The sequence below is a fragment of the Macaca nemestrina genome, chromosome 6 (genome assembly GCF_043159975.1).
Source record: "Macaca nemestrina isolate mMacNem1 chromosome 6, mMacNem.hap1, whole genome shotgun sequence".
In the NCBI taxonomy this organism is placed as follows: domain Eukaryota; kingdom Metazoa; phylum Chordata; class Mammalia; order Primates; family Cercopithecidae; genus Macaca; species Macaca nemestrina.
In genome coordinates this window covers 24,253,068-24,267,493 of record NC_092130.1, presented here as the reverse complement: position 1 = coordinate 24,267,493, position 14,426 = coordinate 24,253,068, and the positions used below count along the sequence as shown (strand labels likewise).

The following is a 14,426-nucleotide window of genomic DNA, read 5'->3' as shown; positions in this document are numbered from 1 at the left end:
GCTGTGAGTGGGTTAAGCCAACACCAATACATTGGGCTAAGAAATTAGACAACAGTCTATTATTTCAAATTTGTGTTACACTTCCTAATACATAAAGAGTTCATAGAGTGAGGGGGAGTTTAAAAAATGGAACCTTTGTATTATTTATTTTTCTCCAATAATAACAGCAACAAACACTCAGTGAATATAGGCAGTGCTTGCTAGTAACTCACCTCTCAAGAAAGAAAAGCCCTATTTTAGAACATTTGTCAATGTTCATGGTGTGAGTATTCCCAATATGGCTGCTTTCAAGTTACTGATGACTTAATAAGCAGCTCATGAAACTCCTGAAAATTTGACAGGTGGCTCCTGCTAGCTGGTTTTAACACACAACTGATAGGTCCTTTGATCTCATCATTCAGAGTTGCCCTGTAGTTGCTTGCCTTCTTGTGAAGTAACATTTCTCTTCTTCTGGACATATACTTTTTCCCCGCTTCACTTCTCATCTTGTTGACTTCATCTTCTCCCTTTCAGGTTCTATGCTAATTTCAGTGACTCAGTTTTGTTTGGTTCTTTTTTGATTTCTGTTTGGTAGGGATAGTGCAGTGGGTAAGTGGAGTGGGATAGGAAGGAGAAGAAAGTCATTTGAGCTAGAAGTCTTTCTTTTCCCTGAAACCTAAAGGCAGCTTTATATGTTTAAACTCCTTAATGTAGCCTGCATGGCTCTGTGTGACTCATCCCAATGTATTTTTCCATTCTGATTGTTTAGAGTGCTCTGTCCTCAAAATATGCAACTCATCCATCCATATAGGACTTTATAAATTTCCTTGAAAGTACAGTGTTCTCTCTTCCAAGCTTTCTTACCCGTAGTTTCTTCTGCCTGAAATGGTCTTCACATCTCTTCCCCTCCTATGCTTTCATCCAGCCAAACCCCCTTCAGCCTCCATCTCATGCCCCTCTCTCTGATGTCTCAAATGTGTGTTATCCACTCATTTGTGATCCCACAACAAATAAGTTTTGTACTTACTTTCCTAATCCATTTACTGTCCTATGTCTGATTCATTTGTCAACACTGTGACAAATGTTTGAAAGGCACTCCATAGGTATTTGCCAAATTAGGTACCAGGGCTTGTTAGGACAACTATGGGTTATGAATCAAGAGACCTTAGATCATTTGACACATGTCAGAAGACCTCTAGGACTTAGTTTTGTTTATTTACACAATATTCTGAGTTTCTGTCCTGCATTGTCAGGAGCAGATAACTCACCTCTGCTTTGGGGGTCAGTAGCAAAGTGTAATATTTAAGGTATCTCTTTGCATCTGACTTCCTTTAAGATGTGAGAAGCAGCACAGTGTCATGGTTACAAGTGTGGACTCCAGAGCCAAGTCACCTTGACTCAAATCTCAGCACTGCTGCCTTGGATAAGTTGATTGTTTTTTCCATGTGTGAGGTGGAGATTAGAGGAGAACCTACCTCACAAGTTGTTAGGAGAAAGAAGTGGGTCAGTACATATGAATAGGAGTTAGGTTTTATTAATATTACCTTTAATTTTGTTTTGCTGACCTCTATAAGGCTTTATTATATTTCTTCCCTTGGAATTATAGTAATTAGATTTCTACTTTAACTTATTTGTACTGAGTTCGGAGTCCGTAGAACCAAATATTCTTCCAAAATTAAAAAGCTATTTTTCACTCACCTCTAATTTTCTTTCCTTTCTCTCCTTCTGACACACTTTCTGTAATTCTTTCTGAGCGTTCTCTGGGACTGTACAGTGTTGGACTTGTTATTAGCATCAGCAAAATGAATTTCAGGAAGCATGAAGCATTTTTTTGTTCTTTATTTCCTCTCAGAAATGAGGTTTTTCATGTACACTGGCAACTTAAAAAAAAAAAAACTCTTTCCCATATCCAAGATAACTTTTCAAATTAATATAATGATTTGTTCCATTCTAAGGGATAATTATCTGTAATGTTTTATTTTTAGAGTAATATCCAGTGATTTTCAGAAGCTAGAGGTTGTCATAAAATCATTGAAAGATAAGTAATGTTCTTCTAGCTACTCCGGGTGGGTGTCTCAGCTGGTTTGACCCTGCTTGAGAACTGAGTTTAGTATCCAGGCTGCCAGCTTTTATAAATTGTGAGGGTAAATGTGTTGTGAAGAGTCTGAGATCTGGGATGAGCAGGGAAGAATGAGAGAGACAATATTTGAACAAGAAAAAAATATGTTTAGCAAATTGGATCTATTTACACTATTACATTAAAGAAGGAAATTAAACAAGCTCTAAGACATCCATGGGCAGATGGACACAACCTCCTTATGAGTAAGAAAAAAGAAGAGAGGAGGTGCTCAGAGACATTCGCAAATTACCCTCAAACCTGTTTTCATATTTCTTTTGGAGAGCTTGTGGGTCAAAGTGGTATCTTATATTTCCAGTATTCTCAAGGCACTGAGACAAGACAGAGTGTGACACTTCACAGTGAAAGAAATGATGCCCAGTGTGGCTGGTGTACACTGAGTAGGTGAGAGGGTATGGTACAAGATGCCACCGGTGATGTAGCCAGGGGCCAGGTCTCAGATGACTTCCTAAGCAATGTTGAGAATTCGGGATTTCATTCTAAGGGCAGTGGGAAGCCTTTGGAAAGTTTGGACAGAGAAGTGGAAATCATTTATTTTTAAGATCCTTTCATCTATAAGGTAGACAATGGACTGGGATCAGCCAGAGATGCCTTGAGTAGAGACTAGTTGAAGGCTATTATAATAATGCAGACAAGGAGATGTCTGCTTTTTAGTGGCTCAGTCTAGGAAAGAAGAGAGACCACAGGAGATTCAGTAATCTTCTCCATATGAGAGGCACTGATGTGTGGCTAGTCATGTGAAAGAACTGAGAAAGAAAAGCAGACACAATTAATCCTTTACCATGTGTGTGCACATGTATTGGAGAGGTTAACAGTGTGATGTTACCTTAGTTTTACTTGTTAAAACCAGTGATAGAGGTGGATTTTTTTTTTTCTTGAGACAGAGTCTTGCTCTGTCACCCAGGCTGGAGTGCAGTGGCATGATCTCGGCTCACTGCAACTTCTGCCTCCTAGGTTTAAGTAATTCTCCTGCCTCAGCCTCCCGAGTAGCTGGGACTACAGGCTTGCGCTGCCATGCCGGGCTAGTTTTTGTATTTTTAGTAGAGACAGGGTATCACCATGTTAGCCAGGCTGGTCTTGAACTCCTGACCTCAAGTGATCCGCCCACCTCAGCCTCCCAAAGTGCTAGGATTACAAAAGGTGGATTTTTGTAAGCCTTCTTATGTGAACGAGTTCAAAGATTTACCCATTTGTTTTCCTTTTTATAAACCATTTTCTCCTCTTAGAAATTTCTCAACTTGGAACTTTCAGTAAGTGAGATGTAAAATTAAGATAGACGTTTTTGGATTTTTACCAAATGGCTCATGTAAGTTCATGAGCATCACTTGGCACCAGATGGCTAAGAACAATTATCAAGCATTTCTTTAGACTTTAATGTTTTCAGAGAACTTTATGATAAGTGACTAATTTAGCTTCACATTTGCCTGATGAGAAGGGTGAGGGAAAAATAATAGCCAGTCACCTAAGTCACATTTATGTAATTCATAGGGCTCTGTGGATTCTTAAGACATATTAAATAGTAAATTAGTGTGTGCTGAGGATGGGAAGCATAAAGTTTTGGGAAGGCTTAGGATTAGCAAACCTGTGGTGGTAACAAGGTTGAAATGAATTCTCATTACTTCACACCTAGATTTTAAGGGATTGTTATGGTTTGTTTTTGTTTGAGAATTGAGAACCAGGAAGCTAGACCCATCATATGTAATCTCTCTCCATTAAGCAATCATATATAGAGGTAATATTATGCCCCTTCTACAGTTTAGGAAACTGAGGCCAGGTGAATCGGTGATTTGTTTGTTTGCATGGCCATTTAAGTTTGTAGAGTAAGAGTTCTACGGTTTGGGTGATTGATCATCCAGGTCTTGATATGAGATAACAGCTTTCCCCTCCATATGGAGGTGATGAGGCTGTTCATTTCCTGGCCAGGCACTCTGGCCTGCTGTGTGTGTCTGTGTTGTTTTATAAACTTTCTATAATCTACCTCTTGATAGGGCTAAATATGCTTCGAAATCTAATTTAATCTTTCTGGTTTCTAATGTGATTTCAATGAAAGCTTATTTCCAATGCAATGGTTTTGCAATTATAGTGGAATCTCAGCTTATGTGCATTTAATTTATGTAAATTCAACTTTACGTGCATGGCAAATAAAAAGAAAACTGTTTAAATCGTGTAGAAGATCCTGTCCCCTGTTCCGTGCGGTGAGCCCATGCCTCAGAGTAAGAGAAGAGATTCTGCTTTTCTTTCTCTGTCCCAGGCCTTCACACCTTTTATAGGGGAGGACTTTGCCTGAGTGAGATTCTATTGTTTAAAAATACTTAGTTTTCAAACACTCTGGTCCCTAAGAAAAAGTCTTCATTTCACTTGTTTTTGACCTAAGAACTCTCTGCTACAAAACTGGAGGGAAGATTTTTTTCCTTTGCATTTATTTATTTATCTAACGCACATTGAATGAGAACTTACTGTGCTCCAGTACTGTTTTAAGGACTGGAAATACAGCAAACCCTAAAAAATTCCCTGACCTCAGAGATCTTACAGTTGAGTGGCTTTTGAGGTACAGAATGTCAGCCTGGGCATGCTGCCTGCCTAAGACATTTCAGGATTAATACCATTTGTGTGTGATTTTCACTTAGCTGATCATTTTTAAAATTGAGCCTCTCTTTACAGCTGCTGTAGAAGACAGTTTGGCAGTTTCTTACAAAGCTAAACCTACTTTTACCATAGGATACAGCAGTCATATTCTTGGTGTTTACACAAATGAGTGAAAAACTTACGTCCACACAAAAACTTGCACATGGATGTTTATAGCAGTCTTATTCATAATTACCAAAAGCTGGAAAGAGCCAACGTGTCCTTCTTTTGATGAATGGATAAATAAATTGTGGTACATCTATACAATGGAATACTATTCTGTGCTAAGAAGAAATTTTTATCAAGCCATAAAAGTACATGGAGGAACCTTAAATGTATATTACTATGTGAAGAAAGCCCATCTGTAAATTCTATATGCTATATGATTCCAACAATATGACTTTCTAGAAAAGGAAAAAACTATGGAGACGGTAGTTGCTAGGGATTTGTGGGGAGGGAGGGATAAATAGATGGAGCCAGGGAACTTTTAGGGCAGAGAAACTACTCTGTATAATACTGTAGTGCAGGATGCATATCATAATACATTTGTCAAAACCCATAGAATGCACAACACCGAGCATGAACCCTAATGTAAATTATGGATTTTGAGGGATAATTTTGTGTCAGTGTAATGGTTCATCAAGTTTAAGAAATGTACCATGCCAGTTGGTGGATTATACTGTGCATTTGAAGGGATGGGTAGAGCACAAGGGATATATATGCAAGCTCTCTGAAGTTCAATTCGATTTTGCTGTGAACCTAAGACTGCTATAATAAGTAATCTACATATAAAGACATAGCCCCCTTTTCTCCATCACGGGTACCCTCACACAAGCCACAACTCTTTATCCACGTATTTGTCATATCCCTTTTCTGATAATCTATGTAGTTTTGTAGTTTTACTGGGATCATAGAAGCATTTTATAAAATGCCACATTGTGCAACATGATCATGAAAGATGGGAAATAGGTGTTGGAGGCCTGGGTTTTTGTCATCCATCTGACCCAAGTCATTTATGTGACTTTGGATAAGCCTTTCTCCTCCCATCTATGAAATAATAGGATTCAATTGCCTAGTCCCTAGGGCCCCATCCAGTTGTTTTTTGAAACATTTTTAACTGAATGATTAAGACTTTTTCCTAATCATCGAGCAGTATGAAAGTAAAATTCCTTCAGTAAATTACAAGCCACATTTTCGTTCCTTTAAAAATCAAAATGTTTAAAGATATATAGATTAATGTTTTTACATTTTGCCATAGGACAGATTCCTAGAATCTCTTACACATATTGTTTGCATTGTGTGACACACTTATTTTTTAGACATTATTTTGGAGAGAAGATATTCAATATAACCTAACAGACAGGGATAGCAGATAATAGTCCAGATATTTTATTTTCAACTTTTATAATATTGTATTATAAAATATTATAATTTTTAAATTAAGGAAAATTATATGGTGAATACAGTGTGCTAATCACCCAGCTTTAGCAAATCTTAAGATTTTGCAAAATTTGCTTCTTAATTGTTTAAACAATAAAATATTATTGATGTTTAAAATCTCATATGGAAATAAACTGTTTTATATTAACTTTTTCATTTCTGTTTGTAAATGCATCAAATGCTTATTAAGAAAAATTGGAAAATTTAAAAGGTCAAATGATACATAATCTTACCACCCCGACAGGACTATTAGGATCATTTTGGTAAACTTTCTTTGTCATGCAGATGCTATATGCACCTATATATGGCAAATAGTTATTTTTTATAATTTTATTTTATTATTTTTTATTTTTTTATTTTTTTTGAGACAGAGTCTCGCTCTGTCGCCCAGGCTGGAGTGCTGTGGCCAGATCTCAGCTCACTGCAAGCTCCGCCTCCCGGGTTCCCGCCATTCTCCTGCCTCAGCCTCCCGAGTAGCTGGGACTACAGGCGCCCGCCACCTCGCCCGGCTAGTTTTTTTGTATTTTTTAGTAGAGACGGGGTTTCACCGTGTTAGCCAGGATGGTCTCGATCTCCTGACCTCCTGATCCGCCCGTCTCGGCCTCCCAAAGTGCTGGGATTACAGGCTTGAGCCACCGCGCCCGGCCTATAATTTTATTATGGGAAATTTAAAACATATTAAAGTAAGGGGATAGGGTAATGAAATCCTATCTACCCATAAGCAAACCTCAAAGGTTTCTAGTTCATGGGCAGTCTTGTATGTATTACCTAACCCTTATTGGAGCAAATTCCCACCCACAGTACCACTTCTTTAAGTAGTTCAGTGTTCATCTCTACAAGATGACATCCATAAATATAAGGATAATATTATGCAAAGACATTAATAAATCTTCAACATCAAGCATCTAATTATTTTTCAAATTATCGATAATTTTTTCTTACATATTGTTTGGAAATCAAGATCCAAATGAGTTTCGTCCATTAAAATAGACTTTCTTGTCTCCTAAGTCTCTATTAATCCATAGTTTTCGCATCACTATTAGTTGTTTTTCTTGTAATTTATATGTGGAAGACAATGGGGTTATTTGTCCTACAGACAGTCTCACAGTCTGGATGTTGCCAATTTTATCCCTATGATATTATTTACAGCATATTTCTCAGTCACCTGGATTTCCTATAAATGAGATTTAAGGATAACAACTTGATGTAATTTAGGTTGCATGTTTTTTATCACATGTAACTTCACCTATGAAGCTACATACCTCCATCAGGAGGCAATGATGTCTTCTCGCTTTTGAAATGTTAGCAGCTGGCCGGGCGCCGTGGCTCAAGCCTGTAATCCCAGCACTTTGGGAGGCCGAGACAGGCGGATCATGAGGTCTGGAGATCGAGACCATCCTGGCTAACACGGTGAAACCCCATTTCTACTAAAAAATACAAAAAACTAGCTGGGCGAGGTGGCGGGCACCTGTAGTCCCAACTACACGGGAGGCTGAGGCAGGAGAATGGCATAAACCTGGGAGGCGGAGCTTGCAGTGAGCTGAGATCCAGCCACTGCATTCCAGCCTGGGCGACAGAGCAAGACTCCGTCTCAAAAAAAAAGAAAAAAAAAAGAGTTGAAATGTTAGCAGCCATTGATAATTATTGCCCACATCTACTATTTTATTGGGGCTACAAAATGTTGATCTTAAAATTTTATTATTTTGTCTTCATTTTTGGTGATAAACTTCTACAAATGGAAAGTTTTATCAGTATTTGATTATAGACTACAAGGAAAGGCAGGATAAATGCTTGTTTTTCTATTATTTACAACTTTCAAAATAATGATCTGGTTCCCCAAAGATGACCAATAAGAGGTTTTCTGTATTCTTTTTTTTCGTAGTATTATTATGATCTCATAGATTTAAATATATTTGTAGTGTTTTTATCCTTTGCAGTTATTATTCTTGGTGATGCTCTAATTTTTCTATCCTTAATTTGCATTTCTCTTATTATTAATGTGGCTGAGCTCACAGACTATTTGCACTTCTTTTTCTTTAAATTTCCTGTTGATGTCCCCTTGCCTATTTTTCTAGACACTTACTAGAGTTTTTCTCTTCTATCTCCAGAAAATGTTTATATGTTAGGAATATTAACTCTTTGCTCTTATGAGATGAAAAGAGTACTCACAAAATACCATAAGCAGTGTAAGGAGATAAATAACAAACTCGGAAAACATGTTTACAATTTTTATCACAGGCAAAGATGAGTTCAGGTCTCAGCAGGAAAACGTATAACACAGTGATGGGAAGCCCAGACCCTGGACTCAAGACTCTCCTACTTTCTAATCCATGCTCGATAATGTTACACAAGTTACTTTAACACTCCGAGCCTTCCCGTTCCTCATCTACAAACTGGGAATCCTAACAATATTGTCTCATTAGTTTACTGAAAAGATATCATGAGAAAATACAAGCTGAACACAGTGCTGGCACATACAAGCTCAATAAATCATAGTTTCAGAGACTCTTCTTGCTGAGTGCCAATAATGATGATAGTCAGTTGTGCTTTGTTGATGGCTTGGGGGTTGGGCAGTCATTCTACTCCTCTGAGCCTCAGACTCTTTGGGTTTACTGAACACATCAGTGTGAAAGGTCAATCCCTACAGGGCCGCCTTTCCTGCTTGCCAACACAGAGTTAACAAGGAAATTATGTGGCTTTGTTCAGACATCAGTCAGTGGAGGGTATCATACATAAATGATTGATTCATTTTCCTATACAGATAATATGTCTGTACAATGGTTCTGTCTTACTCTGTGCCTCAAAGAAATGGACATGAAACTGAGTCCATACTCTCAATAATTTGGTCTAGTAGGGAAGATGCAAACACATTGTTGCCCATATTACTATTTTTTTTCATCCTCCTAAAACCCTTGTAAAATACAGTTAAGGTGTTATGCCCGTTTTATAAGTAAGAAAATTCAGACCCAGCATGGCACCATTGTATTAATTCAAGGCCCCTTGAGGAGGTTTTACTTAAATCTAATACTCACCCATGGAACTTCTACCCAGCTCTCAAGGATTTGTATGTCCTGACTAGATGAAATGTCTTATATTTGTGTTTTTTCCTGTTTTCCTCCTTTCTGTAACTGGTCAGCTGACTTTATTTTGGAAGGATTTTACTAAAGCAAAAATAAAATCCCCAAAATCATTTGACAATGAATATTGGCAGCGAACAATTGCATACTTAAGTCCTTTCTAGATGCTGCTCTAAGTGCTTTAAAATTGATTATCACAAAGAACTCTTTGAGATAGATATCATCATGGTATCTGTGATGCAGAAGAAACACTGAGAGGTTAAATAACATGCCCAAGGACACAACTCGGGGGGTGGCTGAGCCAGGAATCAAACCTAGGCAGGGATCTAATGCTTTAGCCAGTATTATCTTTGCATTTTATGATATCAAGGCAAAATAATATCCTTGTTGATAGTCTCCTAGAATGACAGATTTTTGCTGAGCATCCTTTTTTTGTGTGTTCACAGTGGTGTAATATTGTGGATCTGACTTCATGCGTCACTAAGAACAAGAGATACAAGACTGCTGTTCTGGGAATAAGGTGATGCTGATCTATTTTCGCTGATATCAGTGATTCTGATCATTTTTAAAAATTGTGTTGGGCATCTAGAGATATATGGAAAGCTAGCAAAAATAGCCACCGGTAATTTAATCACCCATCTGTCTAAGCATGTGGTCCAATTCTTCCTTCACACTAGCAAGTAAGGAGCTTGTGTAGGGGAGTCAGCCATTGCCTGGTTTTGAGGCAGCACAGAGGGCCCACTGTCTAGATTTGAGGCCGTGTGGGATAGCATGCTGCCCTGCGAATTCTGTTGGTATGTACATGGTGTGTTGGTGCACTGGCATGCATGGAAGTTTATGGAGTGTGGTGTCTGAATATGTGAATCCTATAAAGAGTGGATGTATTTAAGGAAATCATATATACTCTTACTGTTTGGCTAGGAATGAGGACCACTTCCCTGGTAACAAAGACCAATTTCTTAAGGCAAAGAGGGGACCTGTATTCCTAGACAGCTAAATTAGTAAATGTCAGACTTGAAGAGGTGCCAGGTGAATGCACACAGAAAAGGGTGAGGGTGGACATCTATTCTATGTACATTCAATTATAAAAGCGCATCTACTTTTACTACTTGCACACCAGCAGTATGTAACCCATGTTTAAAAGTTTATGAGAGACACATATTTCATTAACTAGCCAAGAAGACTACAACAGTTAGCCCAGGTGCCAGAAAATCTCCTAAACCCTCATTTTAACATTCAGTGACATTTTTTTCCAAAGTCCCTTTGATTTTACCATTCAATTTAAAAGGCTAATCAAGAAGGAAAATAATGCTAATACACTGGCAAGAGATTAGATATCTAAAAGTCACTGGAAGTTTTCTATAATCTTTAAAATCCAGCAGTACAGATTTTATTTTGCTCTTCACCAGCAGTTTATTTGTTTGTTGTCTAGACTAGAAATAAACAGAAGGGAAGGTCTTTAATATTTAGCCAGCCAAAACTGGTGATTCTAGTTACAGTTGGACACCTAGATGTCCAAAGTATTTTATGTTTTATAGCCCCTACTTGGAGTATTGTCACCTGCTAGAAAATATAATCAATATTTTACAACTGAGGCTGACCACCTGTGGTGACTTGGTGCTGGGTTTACAATCCATGTAGCTCATTCCAGTATGTAGTGTGACCACCTCTAGGCCTTTGGAGGAAATGTACCCTCTTTTATTTGGGTGTCTTTACTATTCTCAGCAGACACTGAGCTGGGCCAGTTTTCAGTCATACTATTAGGAGACTGAGCTATTCCTTTGGAGTTTAAGTTGTGGCATTTCCAAGTGTCAGAACTAGGTTTAATCAGAAATAAAACCTAGGAAAGAAACAACGGTGATTTTCAGCATGTTTGGTGAATGCTGATATGCTCCGGGGTCAGTTCTGAGTTTGAATCCTGACTTGTCACTTCCTAGTTATGTGATTTCAATCAGATTACTTAATGTCTCTTTCATTCGTGTCCGTGTGAAGAGACCACTGAACAGGCTTTGTGTGAGCAACAAGACTGTTTATTTCACCTGGGTGCAGGCGGGCTGAGTCCAAAAAGAGAGTCAGTGAAGGGAGATAGGGGTGGGGCCATTTTATAGGATTTGGGTAGGTAAAGGAAAATTACAGTCAAAGGGGGTTGTTCTCTGGCGGGCAGGAGCGGGGGTCACAAAGTGCTCAGTGGGGGAACTTTTGAGCCAGGATGAGCGGAGAGAAGGAATTTTACGAGGTAATGTCATCAGTTAAGGCAGGCACAGGCCATTTTCAATTCTTTTGTGGTGGAATGTCATCAGTTAAGGCAGGAACTGGCCATTTTCACTTCTTTTGTGGTGGAATGTCATCAGTTAAGGCAGGAATCGGCCATCTGGATATGTACTTGTAGGTCACAGGGGATATGATGGTTTAGCTTGGGCTCAGAGGCCTGACAGTCTCCAAACTCAATTTCCTTCTATGCAAATGGCAGTAATATACATATTGTGAAGCATTGTTGGCAACAGGAATGCTATGTGTAGGTGTGTATGCCTATATGGTATCTCTGCGATCACACTTCTTGAGAGGTAAATCTTTACAGCAATGCTTCTTTAATTCCCAGTAGGACCCAAATCTGTTGGCATAGTTTTAAATTTAAATTCATCATTAGATACATTTGAATCCATAGTTCATCCTTTCCCCCAGCACACGTCTGCTCAAAAATCTTAAGACCCATTTAGAGTTGCTAATACCTTCAACTACTCCCACTCTCCCTGGTTCTGCCTTCTCAGGATGCCTGCCTCTCTTGGGAGTCTGTCTTGGTGCCAGGGTATCTGTGAAACCCATCTCTGTGTGTGCTTTATGCTCACAGGAATCATTTTTAACACAACCTAACCATTAGAGAGGTGTGGTTCACACTCTGCCATCAGAGCAACCACTAATTGATACCTCTTGAAAAATGACAGATTCCCTGAAGCGTTCAAGGCCTCCTGACAGGCAAAGATGCCACCTACCTCTATGATTAGTACTTTCCCATGCAGACACTGGTGATTTAAGACATATGTTGTTCTTTCTTGACATTATTTTATTTCACATTATTCCTAGTATATACTTTCTCATTTTATTTTACCATATAATCCCTTTATTGTTTCCAAGGATTTCAAAAAAGCTAATTTCTGAAGCTGTGCCCTCTGGACCTAGTGTCCTTTACTGTGCCGTGTGGCATCTTATTAATGGATAGTGGAATTTGGTGAATACTTTTTTGTTTCTTTGTTGAAGGAGGGAAACAAAGCAGAAAGAGGTGTGTATTGGGTGGGAGGTGGGAAGCAAAGCAAGGAAATGAAAGTTGTTCCCAAGAAAACCAAATATTATGAAATTCTCTCTCTCTATCAAGCAGAAATTGGGATATTTATGTCAGCACACCCTATATCACTACTTGAGAGAATCAACAAATTTGTAGGAATGTGTCATGTCTAACCATATCTGGGCAAAGTTAGGAAATAACAAAAGATAAAGAAAAACTGCTGGAAAAAAGGCTTAATGAAGGTAGGAATAAAGTCACTATTATCCTCTACCATATCCCCAGTCTTTAACAAAGTGCATGGCAAAGATTATATATTTCATAAACATTTGCTTTGTAAATGTGCTTTGGATCATGTCCTTGGGTGACTTAGAATGGACTGTAAGTACCTTTTCCCTGAAGCATTGTAACTATTTATTAGGTTGGGATGTAACTAAACCTGAAAGGTAGGTGACATATTTTTCTGTTGTTACTACCTGAGCATAGACAGTTTCTTAATATCAGTTAGGAAAAGAAGAAAGAAAGATGCATTTGGATAGACTTGAGACTTAAATTCTCAAAGCAGTCAGCACAATTTCTTTAATAACTCCATCTATCATTGTGCTGAATTACAGCATTGTTTGCTTCCAATGTTGTGTCTCTTGGCTTCAGAATGCAGGAATAATTGTAGACTGTGGCTTGACATTCCAAAACTGAGGCCAAGATCATCTTCAAATTGCCGGGTATGAGAAAGCAGACAATGAATAAATCAGAAAACATGACTTTCTCATGTTACAATGTTCCACCATCTGCCCTGGAATGTGGGGGCAGCTGGGGTAACTGCATACAACTGATCCTGGAAATGGTCCAGACAAAGTTGCCCAAAGTCATGAAGGGCTACAAAAGCAATGTCATATGATAAAAGATGGAAAGATTCAGACTCCAGTGGGAAGTAAGATGAAGGTAGATACGTTTATGAAATATCATGCAGAATGTAACCCTGCAGCAGTAAAAACTTTAAAAATAAAGAACAGTAAAAGTTGATTCAGCACTTACATTATGCACAGTAGTGAGTGATTTACCTATGATTTCATTTCATTTGCATAAACATCCTAGAGGGATAGGTATTTTCACCATCTATCTTTTATAGAAAAGAAATATGATACTTAGAGAAGTTGATTATCTTGGCCAGGGTTTCACAGTGTTAGAACCAGAACCAGAACCTCAGTAGTAAACCCCAAAGCCGAGTTCTTAAACATTGCACCATATTTCCTAACCACTTTTAGACTACTGAGGATAAGGGAGCCTTTTATTAGTTAAAAAAAAAAAAAAAAAAGATCATTTTTGGGAGCTAAAGGTCTTCGAAGGAATTTATGTTACCCCCAATGAGGGGTAACATAAAATAAAAATGAGGGGTACCCCAGGGAGAGGAAGGGACAACCCTAAAGGCAAATGACAAATTGGTGACCAAATTAGGTTTAGATCTAAAGTCCTTTGATGACTGCCCAATACCTTTTCCCTAAACACATCATTTCCCCTTTTTGTTATCTAACCCTGGATTCCTTTACTTCATACTTTTTATTATAGTAAAGCAGGGACTGAGAGTTGAGGGAATGACAGGAAATAATGGCATGGAAGCAAAGGCAGAAAATCTGAAAAAGACATGATGAAAGTAACAATGAGATTTCAGTATTAGCCTGTAAGCAGAGTCATCCCAATACATGCCACACATACTCCTTAGAGTATCTCCTAGAAATAGTTTTGGGGCTTTTGTTTGCTAACTTCACAAATATACCTAACATTCATCTTTTGCATCACACTACAGACTATACCAATCCTTTTCCTAAACTCAACACTAGAAGACATTCATCTAGTCAGTATTTCATAGTTGTCAAAAATACAGGAGATGGAA

General features: G+C 38.3%; 1 protein-coding gene across 5 annotated transcripts in view; it reads left to right on the top strand.

The window, feature by feature from the left end:
• LOC105482381 (sarcoglycan delta) overlaps positions 1 to 14,426 on the top strand; it is a 1,038,167-nt gene that overhangs the window by 396,790 nt on the left and 626,951 nt on the right. The window contains exons 1-2 of one of the 5 annotated variants that reach the window (XM_011742434.3): positions 9,705 to 9,778; positions 12,632 to 12,780. The exons of 2 other annotated variants lie outside the window; for them this stretch is intronic. The gene's annotated coding sequence lies outside the window, so the exon portion shown is untranslated. Of the gene's footprint in view, positions 1 to 9,696; positions 9,779 to 12,571; positions 12,781 to 14,426 lie in introns of those variants that run through there. 2 more of the 5 variants (XM_071098159.1, XM_071098158.1) reach the window with 2 other exon arrangements.